Source organism: Periplaneta americana, chromosome 2, assembly GCF_040183065.1.
Source record: "Periplaneta americana isolate PAMFEO1 chromosome 2, P.americana_PAMFEO1_priV1, whole genome shotgun sequence".
Lineage (NCBI taxonomy): Eukaryota > Metazoa > Arthropoda > Insecta > Blattodea > Blattidae > Periplaneta > Periplaneta americana.
In genome coordinates, this window is record NC_091118.1 from 187957624 (window position 1) to 187974416 (window position 16793).

A 16793-nucleotide genomic window follows, 5' to 3' on the forward strand; every position below is an offset into this window, starting at 1 on the left:
TTAATCTTGCTCAGGATAGGGACCAATGGCGGGCTTATGTGAGGGCGGCAATGAACCTCCGGGTTCCTTAAAAGCCAATAAGTAAGTAAGTAAGTAAGAGATATTTGTTTTCTTACACAGTGTCATAGATCAAGAAATACCCCATTAAATTATAAATTACATATATTTTTCCGTGGCATAACATCCCATGGATCGACGCTAAATAAAGTACTTGATGCAGCTTCATTAAATAACCGAGTAAGAAAGAAGGCATCCCATGGAGGGCAGGGCCGATCAGCCGGCTGTCATCTCACATCCACATGCCTCAGCAAAGATGAAATGAATTATCCCATAGCACGACGATCCAATCGTCCGGTATAATTGGATTTCACTACGCGTTGTGGCTCCCCAGATTCATCACGATGCTGGCTGCTTACCGGTAGGACACACTGGTAGAGAATTCATGAGGAAATTTATTATTATCGTACGAGGACTCGATGCAGAGCTAGTTCCGTAGTAACTTCTTGATGGCAGGTTAGACATGCGGAAGAAGTACAGGACTTGTATTAAGATTTAATTTAACATAAAATTTAATTGTAAATATACATATGAACATAGGAAAGATTGGAGAATGCTGGGTTTGCGGTGAAAGACCTGGCCTTGGACAGAAAACTATGAATGGATGAAAGTGAATTATTATTATTATTATTATTATTATTATTATTATTATTATTATTATTATTACATTTACTGTATTATTATTGCTTGTTTCGTCAACAGTCCTAAGACTGGTTTAAACCTCACTTGACAGTTTGACACAATAAGTTAGCCTATCTTTCATGAACAGTTTTCGAGACTTTGGACCCGATACAATAAGTTTACTGTGCATGCACTATAGGTTGTTGACTCGCTGCAGGTAGATAGAGATGTGTTGAGGTAACAACGTTGCTATTTAGAGTAGAGTACAGTAGTATGGGGAAACACACATATGTACATTCTGAAAGTAAATATACATTACACAATGACAATGTCAAAAGAATGTGAAAAGCATTTATTCTCCTGTCTTTTATAAGCATTTGTGTTTAATTAGCCTATACACAATGTTAATGGTGGAAATAAACATGTAGCAATTTTAATTTTTTTTTCATTTATCCTATTGGTCGTCTTTGGAAGTGCAGTTACAGTACCGAATTGCAATGTACCTACTACAAGATACATTTTAAGTGTCTCAAACGTAAATCTTTTTCGGTTATCTGCCAAACACAGTTTGTACTGTGACAAGCTACGCTCTACGTCGCATGATGTGATAGGAGAAAACGAAAAAACCTAACATCATCGCAGTCTCTAAGAGATAGTCCTTTATTCTCGGGTGACTCTATATCCACTAATTTGCTGTTTATGTTACACAATGTTCCATATCCGTTATTTTTACATAAAATTGATTTCCACTTCTGTTTTACACGTTCAGTAACCGTGTACTTGGTGTCTCATTAATTCTCTGCATCATTTTCTAAATTAATTTGAGGGTTTCCAGCATCTCTTGCTCTGACTTTTATAACCGTGTAATAGTTTCAGACACAGTTTGAAAATAGGTTAGTATGAAAACCAAATTATTCGTCAGAACCTTCAAATCCAGAGCGTTTTTCTTTGCGTATTTGTTGGCATTCATTCTACAGTACACCCATCCACTGTACGCTTTACCACTACACTCAGTACGCCGTTATGCGGATTTCCCACTGAACTGCTCTATTGGGTCCGAAGTCTCGAAGCCTGCTCATGAAGGAACTTAGCCAGAAGATAATGGTGTAGGGCGGCTACTTCCTTTCCCCTTACATAGCATACATCGCTTATTATTATTATTATTATTATTATTATTATTATTATTATTATTATTATTATTATCATCATCATCATCATCATCATCATCATCATCATCATCATCATCATCATCAGAACAATTTATAAGTTAATACATTGTACATGTTAGGCTTAAGCCATGATGACATTATTATTTGAATATACAATTTCTTGAACCCTGTTTACTCGAAAGTACATTAGGGTTATAGTTATAGCCTGAGTTCATTTTATTATAATGAGAATTTATTTGACGTGGGTAACCAAATCTTGCTACTTAAAATTAGCACTTATATCTACTACATTAATTTGAATTAATTACAAGTTCTTAAACATCGAGAAGGATAGTGTTGAATTAACAAGCGTGCTTTGGTAGCCAGTAAATTTTAAAGTGTGGTTCCTATTCCTGTATCTTTTCCACGTGTGTTAACATACACGAATATAAATACATACTTTAATAGTAATTATTATACACAATTTATTGCTATAAAATATGCTATCACCACTCCAATGCCTATGTTGTTGATAGGCCTATTTATCTGTCATATTATTACAATCATTATTTCATTTGTATGGATTTATTAAAAAAATTGGAAAATTTATAGGAACTAAATTCTGTAGAAAATACTTAAATTCTTGTGACATTTTCATTAATATCACACAATGCTATACAAATTCACTTTAATCACAATATTAAAATTTACAATTACAATTACAATTGTACGTGCATCATCTCTAAATTGTGGCTGTCCCTATTTAAACAATTCTTCTACAGTTAAATATCGACCAACACCTTAGAGGGGACAAACATATTGCATTAATTCATTCATTCATTGTTTTATGCCCAATGGCAATATTTCATTGCAAACTCACCATTCTCCAATCGTTCCTATTTTCTGTATTCCTCTTTGGCTCCACATAATCTGATCCATACATCTTATTGTTGTTTATCATCTTATACCTTCTTCCGCTCCAAACTTTTAATGAAAATAATGAAAATGTGTCTAAAAATCGACTGATTACACAACTAAACTTCTTTATTCGGAATGTAACATTTTCAAGTCGAAGCAGATATACAAACATACATAAATAATTCTTTAATAAGAACAAGAAAAATTTCAACACATTTTGGAATAATTATAATAAGAGAAGGAACATGCTATCTACTTTATTTCACAGAATCGAAAAGTTTAACCCTTAAATTCGCAAAGTATCCTATAGGGTACAACAGGTTGATGGGCTATATGCTATAATTTTAATAGTACAATAGACAAAAAATTGGTAGGAAAATTAAAATTGTACGACATATTATAAAATATGGACAGTGCGATAGTTGTTTTCTTTACAGTCCGACACGGCTTAATAAACTAGTGTGAGAAATGAAGTTTTCCTAATTTAAGGGTTAACGACTATATATATGAAATGTTGCTTCAACTATGTCTTAAGACTGTATAATAATTTAATTGCTTAACATCCTAATTATAGTAATATATACCTAAACAGAGTGACATTTAAAGTGAAATTAAATAATAAAGAAATTAACATAAGGTAGATAATTAACTGCTAGATATTAATTTTATTTACTTAGGAACATTAGTTATATATTCTTCAAATTTATAATGACTTATTTTATCGTATTCCGAATATTGTTTGTAATCGATACTGTTTGATTTTTGTTATTTCAGTTTCTTTATTTTTGTTTCTTTTCCTTTCTGCCGATCTATAATGTTGAACTCCCGAACACGTATGTTGCTCATATAAGAATTTCATTTAAGTTGATTTTATGCCTTAATTCGATATTTATCTGAGGAAGAACAATTGTTCGCATACATCTGAAGTCTGATTTGTGTAATTTGTAACTAGTCAGTAATGTATGCAATGGGGACGGAAATGAACTGGCCACACTGCCACATTATCTCCTGGCCTAGTTTCCTCATACGTGGTGCCTTGTTGGTATCACTTGTGAGGTTCAGACCTGTCTTCGGACAGTTGACAAAACAACTTATGCCTTAATTGATAATATATTTATTACTGTTTCATGCGTATATTAGCTTTTGCATTCTACTCTTGCTTCTAATACATTTCATAATTGCTTTTAATATTTCAATATTGCTTGCGAGATACTGTGTAAATTATATGAAAAATAAGTTGAATGAATCACATTATAAGAGGTAAAAATATTGAAATCGTCTGAAAATTATGAGCAGCAGCAATATGACGTCAAGAATTTATTTAAAGAAAAAATTTGTAGTACACTCAATATCATTTCAGAGTGCGTTGCTATCGAGAAAGTTAGTTCCAATACTTTATTAATTTATAGAGATTAACATAAATCTGTATATTACATATTTGTTATTCGTATTATGAGATAATTAGTAAGTTTAATTTACGATTAAACACTAAATAAAACAATTAAAATAATTTATATATTACACGTGGAGCTACATGATTGGTAGAAAATCACGTGACAGGGTAAAAATTGAACATCGGGATTGGAATAATATCCAGGTGGAGACTGTCTTCAGAATTCTTCGTTCATTTCAGCTCTTGAGCTTTGCGGGCATCAGTTCAGTCGAAAGAAGCAGCTAGTCTAGACGTAGGGACTTCGGAATGAGATATATTTGCTGTCTGGGTATTTATTGTGAACACATTTAAGACTTTATAATAGCGGTTTGATGTTAAATATGTGATCGGTAAGGTGCGAAATTTTAGCGTGGAATTAGGATATAGATCTGCTTACACGTTCATCTTTTCGATTTCGTCTATTTTGGATTTAATGAACTTCATACCGTTCAGTTATTACGAACTCTAGTATTCTTATTCATTCATGTTTCATTCATATTACTAATTTCTCGCAATTATTTGATGTGAATATAATCAGTAGTTTTCAATACAAGCTTTCGAATAATTAAAGTTCGTAATTTGAACGTATTTTACTACAGATTAGACTAAATTAGACAAGTTGAAAGTTCTCAAAATGGTTCTCAATTTTTCGTATTTAAACTTATTATAAATTCTAATGTAACGGGGATAAGTTGCAAGAAATTTCGTTTGTAACCGTACTGGATTTCACTTAAGTCTCCAATATGTAAGTAACTTCGAAATTTAATTAAATTAATATTGCACTATTAAAAGTTTCACTTCAGAAAACGCAGCATTTAACAAGACCTCGATTGAATTCCATGCATGTAACAAATTTGTTCATAATATTGTCAATCATAAAAATTGAACTTTCGTAATAAGAATTTTTTTCTTCTTAGGAAATTCACACTCCAGCATTCATGTCTGGAATAAATGTTGAGATTGCACGTATATTAGAACCGTTTAACTGAAAGAGACATTTGAGTGCTAGTAAATTTTTATATTTCACGTCTATTTTCTTTTCATTACAAATGCTTGCAGCTAAATGCTGAATCACATTTAATGTCTGCACTTCATCGAAAAACACACATTTAGACTGACTAATAAATAGCTTTTTAACTGTAGTCTCTGTGGATATTTGTGGTTGTAATATTAATGTAGTTGTAGCATCTTGTAGCTTGCTAATCAGTAGTTCCATAGACTAAGGTGGATGGTTGATCTGTTCTGACTCAAACACACTGCATTTTACTAACAGACTAAACGTTCGCTGGCGCACATTTCAAGCACATCAAGTGTCAGGCATTGAATGTGATACATTTAAAACGGCTTTATTCGTTGTTAATTTGTGTAGACTACATGGATTTTGATTTTTAGATAATTAAAGAATAAATCACAGGCGTAAACGAAACTCTTCCATCACAAACATTCAAAAATTTTTTTAGCAGTAATAATGGCTACCTATGCACTACGTAATAGTTGCTGCTTACCGGGAACCTTTCACTTACTACATAGATTGATATTAAACAAATCTCTAACTTTGTAAGATAATTTATATATTAAAGAGGCACTTAATATTTATTACAGAATTCAGTCTTAAACCATACAGTTCAGTTTTTAAAAACTTAGTTATATTTTAGTTCGTGTTTAAGTGAATGTCTACGTAAAACTCGTAGATAATTGTTACTAAGGATCATAAATAGTCTTGAGTTTAAAAGTGCCCTATATTAGGAAATGTTCACTTAGAACTATCGGAAATGTAAAGGAAAATTTTTCCTCTAAAGTAAATCCGATGAATTTAATAAATTACCGGTACCTAATTCATTTAATTACAAACAAAAATTAACATTTTATTTGGTAAAGATGCTAGTTCATGGTAGATGGGGGGAGAAATTTTGTTCGAAATTGACATTTATACTTAATCTTACTGGAGCTACATAAACCCTGACGGCAAATATGTCCAGGATGTCTGACGTCGACAGTATCGGACCTGAAGAAAATTGATACATTTACTTTAAGGTAAGGTATCTCTAGTCACTCATGCGATTACTGATTTAGAATAGTGAATGGAAATTTCATTATCATGAAGTTCATCGAATCTCTTCCAGATTATGGACCGCAAACCCTGAACCTGAGAACGCCTGGTACCATAGGCCTACCTTCCAAGCGAGTGGATGCTACAGATCCTGAACTCTGGAAAAGAAAACTGAAGAGGATTGCCAAAGTGAGTTCGGTTTTGTTTTTGAACACTCCTGTATTAACTCTTTAAGAATATGTTCAGATATTCATTGGATTTACAAAATTAATTTTTCTTCCAAATTTTGTTAGCTAATTAATTCAATAGTTCATCTTAAGAGCCAAATATTATAAAGGATTGAATTAGGACCGTAAACTTTTCGGTAAAAAATAACAAGATAAAATTTGTTAGAGATTTGCAAATGTTCACGTGGGAGAAATTTACATGCATGCAAAGTTTCATTCAAATGCCTTGCGTGGTTCATAACTTATCTAAACGCTATTAGACTGAACACAGTCCAAGAATTACATTTTTAAACAAATGACGTAGGCCTATTTTCAAATGCTGAAATTTCTTCGTGATGTGTAGATATTAGGCATTCAATTATTTCCAAGGAACTCGGATACTAAGAAACATACCGTTGAAATATATTAGAATTATGTTGAAATGTGTACTCCCTCTTTTCAAGAGGTTGAATTCCAGACTTGCTACAGTAAAAAGAATCTCTAGACTTGCATTATCAAATAAGTAAAAAAGTCGTTTATTTTTCAGGTTCCAGCGTCCAGGCCATGTAGCTCCAAAGATGCATGGTCACCAGCTGGGTCAGTTTCCCCTGGCCCCTCCAACTGGACTTCCAACTCCACCCGTTTCAACCGCAGTCCAATTACGAGATCTCCACGAACAGTAGGACTGAACATTTTGTCCCTTTTTGTTGCTCTATGATCAGTAAGGGTCGCTGGCTGAACCATTCACAATTTCGCGAACCACCCCTGGCAAGGTGGTTGTAGTTTCGTGCAGGGTTTTAGTTTATAAGCGTCAAGTTGGCTGGCCTGATTAGAGATGTCACTGCATAATTAAGGACGTAGTACTGCATTCTTTTGTTTGTGTTGTGATTTTTCCTTTTTTCCCGCGCGTCGATCAGGTTGTTAGGTCTTGCGATTTGAGGTTGTTAGGTTTTGTGATTTCATGTTAGTTGTAAGACGTGCCAATGTGCGGGGTTGCATTGGTAGGGCAGTGCATCGGCAGGCTGTACGAGACTTGACAACCATGTGGTTCAGTCAGAGGCGGACATAAGGCAACAGTGTGAAGAGGTCGGCATTACGCGGACAAAGTACAAAAACTCGTAAGTCCTGAGAATCAATTTTCAAAAATGCAATGAAACTGTTTCGTGTTAAATTTGCTTGATATATGAACAGAAGTATGATTGATGAAACTATTTCAATCATTTGACATATTTTCATGAATCTTATTTGTGTTAATATATGAAGCAAACATGACAATAGTTTTATTGCTACTCTGAAAATTTCGGCTATCAGGACTTGTCGATGTTTTGCACTTTGTCCAGCGATTAATTCTTCCAAATTTTGTGAATTCATAAACTTCAGAAATTTCCATTAAAATCACTAAAACTTGCTAGTAAATATCAGTGTAATTGGATTGTCTATATTGTAAATGAAGTAACATTGCAAGATGGACAAAAGTAACTTCAATTGACACTAGTAATCATGATGGATTGAAATGTAAAGTCACGAATGCGATCTCTTCACAGAATCTATCGGCATGCGTCAGGGTAGGGTTGAAATGCTGAAACGCTTCATTCGATTTCGAGTGATGGGTATGGCATAAAACTCTTAACCTAACTAGTTCACTTACATTAGCTGGGTGGGTACCTTCTGAAACAAAATTTACTTTACCTAGTCAGAAATAACCTGGTTAATTTTTACACTAATTAATCAGAATCTCATCGAAGACTGGTGCAATTTGGAATACGAATTTCATTAAATCACAGAAGGTATCCATACATATTAAATTGACGCATGCAATGGATTCGTCCCCTTGGATTGCAGAGAGAAGCAGCTGTAGTTCTGATCGTAAACATAATGGAGCACAATTTAATGGTAAATGTAACTTGAGTAAATATAATGAAGCTTTGAGACTAATATTGGAGATACATATTTTAACACAGTTAATAATGAATGAATGAATTTTTAATGATAATGTAATGAATTGAGATTTAATATATAAATACAATGAGAATTAATATATAAATACAGTTCACTTATGTCAATGTGATGAAGCAATTGAGTTGATAATAATAAATAATTGAATGTTTTGATGGATGATGCATATTATGTTTACGATCGTGTTAATTATTGTTAGAATGCTGTGGATCTCGACCGGCGTATTGGCTGCCGGCTTCGGTGAGCGGCGTTATCTTCCGATCTCGTTATGTGTGTGTTCTCGCCTATTACGCGCATCTTTAGTTCTCAAGCCCCCGTAGGTAGTGAGGAAGGCGTGATCAGATACATATCAAGGTGTGAGGAGATGCTACGTGAGCCATAAATGCCAATTTCTTCCAAATTTATAAAAGAATATTATAAAGTAGTGGCGGCCATTATTAACTTTCCCCTTCATGATCCTGTAACTCAACGTGTCGAAGGGGTGGCAACAAGGAAATGTGCCGGAATTACGAAGTTTGAAAATGTCTTTCAGTTAAGAATTTATAAATCTGAAATTCTCCAAATAAAAATTGGCCATGATTTGAAATGCTGATTTGTCCACATTAGTGTTCTTGTGTAGCTAAATAAAATTGAGCCAGTACCTAATCACTGTAAATGTTGCAGTAAAAAGTTTGATTGGTGGACGAGTTCTTGCTTTTAATGGGCCTACAGATGCAGATGCGAATGCGTCCATAAATCGGGGGAAGATTATGGTGAAAAGTGATAAATCTCAAAATTTTGAAGAATTCCTTTGAAGTCCGGTACTCTCTGAAATGTGAAAGATAAATTATAAAATCCACCTTTTTTTGCCTTGTTGGCAGCTGTAATTAAATTTTTTAAAGCTGTTGTGCACAGGGATTTTGACACGAAACTTTGATTGAAATTTCCAGTATATTTGATTTTATTTTACTCCATACAAAAAAAAAATAATAATTTTGAAAACTATTAACCCTGATTGCATGGTATTTGATACAGGCATTCTTTGATATTAGGAAAGTTTGAAATTTACTTTGCTGATCTTGAAAAATATACCTCCGCATTTCTATGATAGTACTTAACGTGTAATTTTTCTCAAATCTTGGAACAGTCCCAAAATTGTATTTGTGCTCTTAGGAGTAATGTCATAGAAATGTCGGATTTGTTTCTAAATTTTAGCAGACTTAGATATTGATTTTAGTAATTGCTGTTTTTCTGGAGTCCTTTCCATAATTTAAAGTTTTTTTTTTTTTTTTTTTTTTTTTTTTTCCAAATTTAGTGTTGAATTTTACATTAATGGCATTTCTTCGTACAAGAAAATATCTTGCATCAATTTAGCGAATTTCACCATCTTCTTCCGTTAAATTTTGATCAACAATTTTTATTTAATGTCGATATTACAAATGCTTAAGCGTATATTGCTTTACATTCTACTTCTATTTGTATCAGATATTTATTCTGTTTCTTGGTGTGGATGAAATGAGAAACTTTGTCTTAACTTCGTGTTCTGAGGCACATTTTCTTGGCGAAACAGGATCGATCTAACCATTGCTAACTTTTATTAGAAACTTGCTCCTTATTTCGATATTTCAGGTGTTGGGAGGTTGACGATACGTTATGCTGAGGGATGCTGTGGAACTTGAAGTGTACAGATGCATCAACCACAGAACAGGAACAACTGGATAGTTTGTTAGTAACTTTTAACATTATTTCTCTCAAATTTTTACATTATTTTCCTTGGCGTAAGGTACTGTATTGTTGAGCACTGTTGGTAATTTTATGTTATTTACTTAAAAATGGCTTTTAGAAAACCTGGAGGTTCATTGCCGCCCTCACATAAGCCCGCCATCGGTTCCTATCCTGAGCCAAATTAATCCAGTTTCCCTCATATCTCATCTCCCTCAAATCCACTTTAATATTGTCTCATCTACGTCTCGACCTACCCAAAGATCTTTTTCCCTCCGGCCTCCCAACTAACACTATATGCATTTCTGGATTCACTCTTACGTGCTACATGTCCTTCCCAGCTCAAACTTCTAGATTTAATGTTCCTAATTGTTAGGTGAAGAATACAATGCTTGTAGTTCTGTGTTGCGTAACTTTCTCCATTCTCTTATAACTTCATTTTATCCCTAAATATTTTCCTATGCACCTTATTCTTGAACACCCTTAACCTCTGTTCCTCTCAAAGTTTCACAATGCAGAACGGGTGACGTAACTGTTTCATAAATTTTTACTTTCAACATTTTTTAGAGCAGACTGGATGATGAAAGCTTCTTAACAATAGCAGGCATTTCGCATATTATTTTGCGTTTAATTTCCTCTAGAGTATCATTTATATTAGTTAATGTTGCTCTGAAGTACTTGAATTTTTCCACCATTCTAAAGAATAAATTTCAAATTTTTATATTTCCATTTCGTACTATGTTCTTTCTGGTAAAGAGACATAATCATATACTTTGTCTTTTCAGGATTTACTTCCGAACCTCTTTACTTGCTTCAAGTAAAATTCTCGTGTTTCCCTAGTTTTGGTTTGTGGATTTTCTCCCAACATATTCAAATCCTCATAGACAAGCACCTGATGTAACCCGTTCAATTCCAAACCCTCTCTGTTATCCTGGACTTTCCTAATGGCATACTCTAGAGCAAAGTTAAAAAGTAAAGGTGATAGTGCATCTCCTTGCTTTAGTCCGCAGTCAATTGGAAAATTATCATACATAGACTAGCCTATACGGACTCTGTTTCACCGAGACAGATTTTAATTAATCTAACTAGCTGCTTGAGAATATCAAATTTGATAAGAATAATTTGATATCTGTTGTAATTTTGAATCACTCAGAAAAGTATGCTCGGAATATTCAAGCTAAGACTTGTAGAAATCATTTTAAGACCGGTAGCAGTCTGATAAATTAGAGAACTTTTTCCGGTAGAATTTCTAATCCTGTTTAAATTGGTGGTGATATAGCGGTTAACAACTTGAAATTTGAATAACTTTCAAATTATTTTATCGCAGTAATATTGAAAATGTTCGGTCATAAAACTTTCTAACGTCAGATCTAGTAGATTGTAGTTGCACCCAGGGCCTAGCATAGAATTTGCGGGGTCCCTTAAAGACAAATACTTGTAAGGGCCCTGCTCCCTCGAAAATATTTTAATTAATGTTTAAATTCTATAATTTTAATACAAACTAGAAATAGCAAAGGAAATTTTTATAACACTTTGAAACGTTGCTTGTTACTGAAATTGAATTATTTTGGAAAGGAGTAACAACTTTTATGAACATGTTTAATGTCTTACAATCGGTAAAAAAATGTAAATTTAAAAATAGAGGCCCACTTTGTCGAAAAATTAAAACGAAGTCTGTGTAGTTTAATGAAATTGCTGTAAAGTAGTATCATAGTTGAAACGTCACATTTATTGAAGGTGTTAAAAAAGTCTGATAAACATGGGTGCTAAAATTCTTCCCCAAGTATGAACACTTGTTCATCATAGATGTTCAATGTAGTTTTCATTAAAAAAATTAATATTCAAAGAAGTGGTAGTAGTCTTCAAAACAAGTGTAATAGCAATTTTCTCTAAAATTAAATTGCATTCACCGCTGTGAAGTAATGGTTAGCATGCCTAACCTTGAAACGAACGGGTCCGGATTCAAATCCTGGCCGGGATAAGTTAGCTGGTTGAGGTTTTTTCTGTTTTTTCCCTCAACCCATTAAAAGCAAATGCTGGGCAACGTTCGGCGCTGGACTCTGGATTCATATCTCTGGCATTATCACATTCATCTCATTCAGACGCTAGATAACCATTGCAGTTGATAAAGCGTCGTAAAATAACCAATTAAAATTGTTTTGGACGAAACAAAATCTTTGATATTGATATTTTAAGACTAGCATACCTTCAAATAAGAGTACTTTGTCGTTTATTGGGTATACAATAGGAAATGCAGTAAACATAGGGTGACGAGATTTTATTCCCCAAGACGTAGGACGGACTTCAGATATTAGAATTTTTTAAAAACTTTTATGGTTTATCCATTTAAGTCTTGAGTAGAAAATGATTACCAGCATTGCTCGAACCACTTCATAATCTGCAGCTTAGTTTTTAATCCAGGCAATTTTATTAATCTCTTGAAATTTGAAACTTTAATACGAGTATTCCGTCATTTTTTAAATGACTGGTGAAGCCTAATTTAAAGTTTCACATTTATTTACATTGTGTAAATATATGCAGGATTAAATGGAATAGTTAGGGAAAATACGGGAATTTTACTGGAAGCAAGTAAACCGATCGGTTTGGAAGTAAATCCCGAAAAGACAAAGTATATGATTATGTCTCGTGACCAGAATATTGTACGAAATGGAAATATAAAAATTGGAGATTTATCCTTCGAAGGGGTGGAAAAATTCAAATACCTTGGAGCAACAGTAACAAAAATAAATGACTCGGGAGGAAATTAAGCACGGAATAAATATGGGAAATGCGTGTTATTATTCGGTTGAGAAGCTTTTATTATCTAGTCTGCTGTCAAAAAATCTGAAAGTTAGAATTTATAAAAGTTATATTACCGGTTGTTCTGTATGGTTGTGAAATTTGGACATAGGTTAAGGGTGTTTGAGAATAAGGTGCTTAGGAAAATATTTGGGGCTAAGAGGGATGAAGTTACAGGAGAATGGAGAAAGTTACACAACGCAGAACTGCACGCATTGTATTCTTCACCTGACATAATTAGGAACATTAAATCCAGACGTTTGAGATGGGTAGGGCATGTAGCACGTATGGGCGAATCCAGAAATGCATATAGTGTTAGTTGGGAGACCGGAGGGAAAAAGACCTTTAGGGGGGCAGAGACGTAGATGGGAGGATAATATTAAAATGGATTTGAGGGAGGTGGGATGTGATGATAGACTGGATTAATCTTGCACAGGATAGGGACCGATGGCGGGCTTATGTGAGGGCGGCAATGAACCTTCGGGTTCCTTAAAAGCCATTTGTAGGTAGGTAGGAAATGGAAAAGTCTTGTAGATTTTCAGAGCGAATAGCTCATGTTGTAACAAAAAAAAAAAAACTATCATATTGGTGGAAAGTTCATAGTTTTTTTTTTAGAAAAAAATCTCAAATGTTTAACACTCTCTTATTCGAAAACTGTTGCGAGTAAGATAGTGATTTTTGTTCATATGTATAGGGAAACTAATAAAGAATAATTTATCCATCTGGCGTATTTCAATAGCGTGGACGGTTTTGGTGCAAACTTAATTTTAAAAAACCTTTAATTTCAAGCCATTGTGGTAACTTCGAGGCAGAGAATAGTTCACCTACCGAGAAAGAGTTCGTTGACCTCTTGCATCTGTATTACGAGTAGTATGTTAGAGGCGTTTGTCAGCCACCGGAGTAGCTCAGGTGGTAGCGCGTTTGCCTGCTGATCCGGAATTGCGCTCAGTTGTGGGTTCGATTCCCACTTGGGCTGGTTGTCTGGCTGGGTTTTCAAAGGTTTTCTCCCCATTGTAAGGCGAATGTAGGGTAAGCTATGACTAATCCTCGGCCTAATCTCTCCAAATACAATCTCGTTTCCAGGAATTCCATCGACGCTAAATAACCCACTATAAAATAGTTGATGCAGCGTTGTTAAATAACTAAGTAAAGTTGCTCGGCTAGCAGTGGTGGTGTACCAGAAATTAACACTTCGAAAGCAGTTAACTCGTTTTCTTTTGGAAAAATTACTCTGACAGCCTGTAACGTTTGTGTCTTAGAGGGATTCCATTAACCTTCAAAACTTGTTTAATTTTAAATTAAATATTGCAACTAACATTTCTAAAGTCTAATTAGCCTTTATCTTCTTCGAAATTAGTCTAATCGAATAATATTAATGAAAGTCAATGAATATAGACTTGCCTTTTAACTTACATGCTAATTACTCGTTTGCCACCTTACTAAACCAGATTCCAATATTTCAGTTCATAGGGCACAAATTTATGAATGTGGGGATAAATGGAGCGGGAGTCGGAGGCCTACAGAAGTTTTATAATGTAACAGTAAAATTGAATACAACAAAATTGTTATAAAATTAGTGCAATTGTTCTGTATATTAAGTTCATTTATTCCGATGTTAATTTTATTTCCTGTTGAAAACTAGTTTACATCTCAATTTTTTTAGTGATCAGAAACTGTTGAGTTTACTTGAAAGAATCTTAACATTATTATGACTGTATTTCAGGAAACGTGTGCAGTTCCTTAGCTGCCAGGTGATGACTCGTCAGGAAGTTGGAAGCTCGTGTCGGGATGTCAGTCATTCACGTGAATGAAGATTGGAACAAAAGCGATGTGAGGTTATGTTCATTGTGCAATGCAATGTTTCACGTAGTGGAATTAAATTGTTTGAAGTGGGGATGCAGTGAACATGTGAACTATAGTAAAACTTGTATATTTCCGTGTAGCATTTAAAAATTGTAATTTTAAGAAAATAAAGCTGTGTTTAACGAATCTATTGCAATTTTTGTTCATTTAAGAAATCTTTCAAATTCCCAGAATATCTGTAAAACAAATACTTTCAGATTAAAAGGTCTGAATATACTGGTGGTAAATGTGAACTAATATGGTTTATTAAACTTCTCATTGCTTAATTTCAATTTCCTATAATTACTCGAAAATGAAGGAAAAGTTTTCGAATTATTTACCGCAGATTTGTATTGGGGGGGGGGGTAATAACACAGTTCGAGTGATTTTAATTTTGCACCCCAGTAAAATGGTGCAGGATCTCAAATTTTCATTTTGAAATCTTCAGTGCTACAGATGGAAGAATAAGAAAAATCTTTTATTTTTTATTCTTCTACAAGAAGTTGCCACAAAGACGAATAATTGAGGAAAGGTGTAAAAAAATTAACGAAATCAATACCTTTATCTGACTTAAATGCTGAGAAAGAATAAATTAAAAATTACAAAGCAAAAAAAAAATTGTGCAGATGTCAATCAAGAAAAGATCAACATTTATCTGCCAACAGTAGATTACTTCAAAGCAAAATACCAGCTTGAAAACGTTGAGGTGATTGGTCTTATTGGAGCTCGTGGTGTGATTCCCAAGTTCTTTGAAAGCTTCAGGAAGACTTTTGAACTACCACAGACACTACTGATATAACTTGTTTCGAAACGCTCTTGCCAAATTTTGAGTCGTCATTCACCGTTTAATTTCTTTTTCTTCACTTTATAATTCATATGTGTTTATTTTAATTTTGTCGACAAAATTCATGTAAACATTTTATATTATAAAATTCATGTAGGGGAGTATAGAGTCCTTCTGGGCTACCTCCAATAGGAGGCAGTGAACAATTTAAATTTAAAAAAAAAAAACATTAAGACCACTGGAGTAACGCCTTGTTCTATAAATGTCTAAAAATTGCTATAGAACCTTCAATAGCCTTTAGGCTTATCTTCTAACAACGTATTAAGGCCAACATCTTTTAAAATCTGGGCCGTCAGTTTTGGTATTCTGCCCCGAGCTCCGACGAAAAGGTCTTTGCTTTCTAGATCTAGTTGGCACCGTTCTTTATAGAAATCCACAGTAGGGAGATGAGCTTTTCTCTTTGTCTATTTCCTGTGATTGTGCGAAATGACTCTCTAATTTAGTTCAAGAGTTTTAATTTTCTGAGAAATAGCTGACTTGCTGCAATATTTTAATGGGGTGCTTGCAATTTCCTTCAAAAAGTGATGTGTAGCGAATAATAGAATTTACTAGGTAATACGTCGTGTAGTATTTTGTGTATAAGGGTGTTTTAGCATTGAATATTTCCTTGCGATTCTCCTTTTCAGCAGCGAGACAAGTACATAGCATCACAGTCTAGTATATACAGTCGCGAAGCTCAATACGTAGTAAATATGCAAACATTAGATAGTTGCTCACTACTAGGATCGCTAATATCGCCTCATTACAGGCAATGCAAAATAGTACCGTCACAGTCTATTGCTTCTAGCACCCTCAAAACTCAAGCTTCGTGACTATATAGTAAACTGTGATAGCATACTGAAATTTAATCGAGTGTGATCCAAAAATGCGTTGTCTATTTTTATGAAAGTACTAGCACAGTCTAGTATATAGTCACGAAGCTCAATACGTAGTAAATATGCATCCATAGATAGTTGCTAACCACTAGGATCGCTATCACCTCATTACAGACAATGCGAAATAGTACCGGCACAGTGTATTGTTCCTAGCAACTTCACAACTCAAGCTTCGTGACTGTATATACTAGACTGTGGTACTAGCATAGTTGTTTTTATCCACTGGTCTACTGACTGAGCTAGTTTTCAAGTGACATGCACAATAACAGACTTTTAGTCGAGGATTGGAAGTTTCAAACATAATCATATACCATGTAAAAATATGGCCAAATTGTTTGTAAGAT

General features: G+C 34.0%; 1 long non-coding RNA gene across 1 annotated transcript; it reads left to right on the forward strand.

Moving 5' to 3' along the window:
* Nucleotides 1-4387: 4387 nt before the first annotated feature.
* Nucleotides 4388-14853, forward strand: LOC138695325 (uncharacterized). Its single transcript, XR_011331133.1, has 6 exons — nucleotides 4388-4921; nucleotides 6156-6210; nucleotides 6300-6415; nucleotides 6980-7111; nucleotides 9997-10092; nucleotides 14612-14853. It is a non-coding gene; the product is annotated as an uncharacterized lncRNA (long non-coding RNA).
* The last annotated feature ends 1940 nt before the right edge of the window (nucleotides 14854-16793 follow it).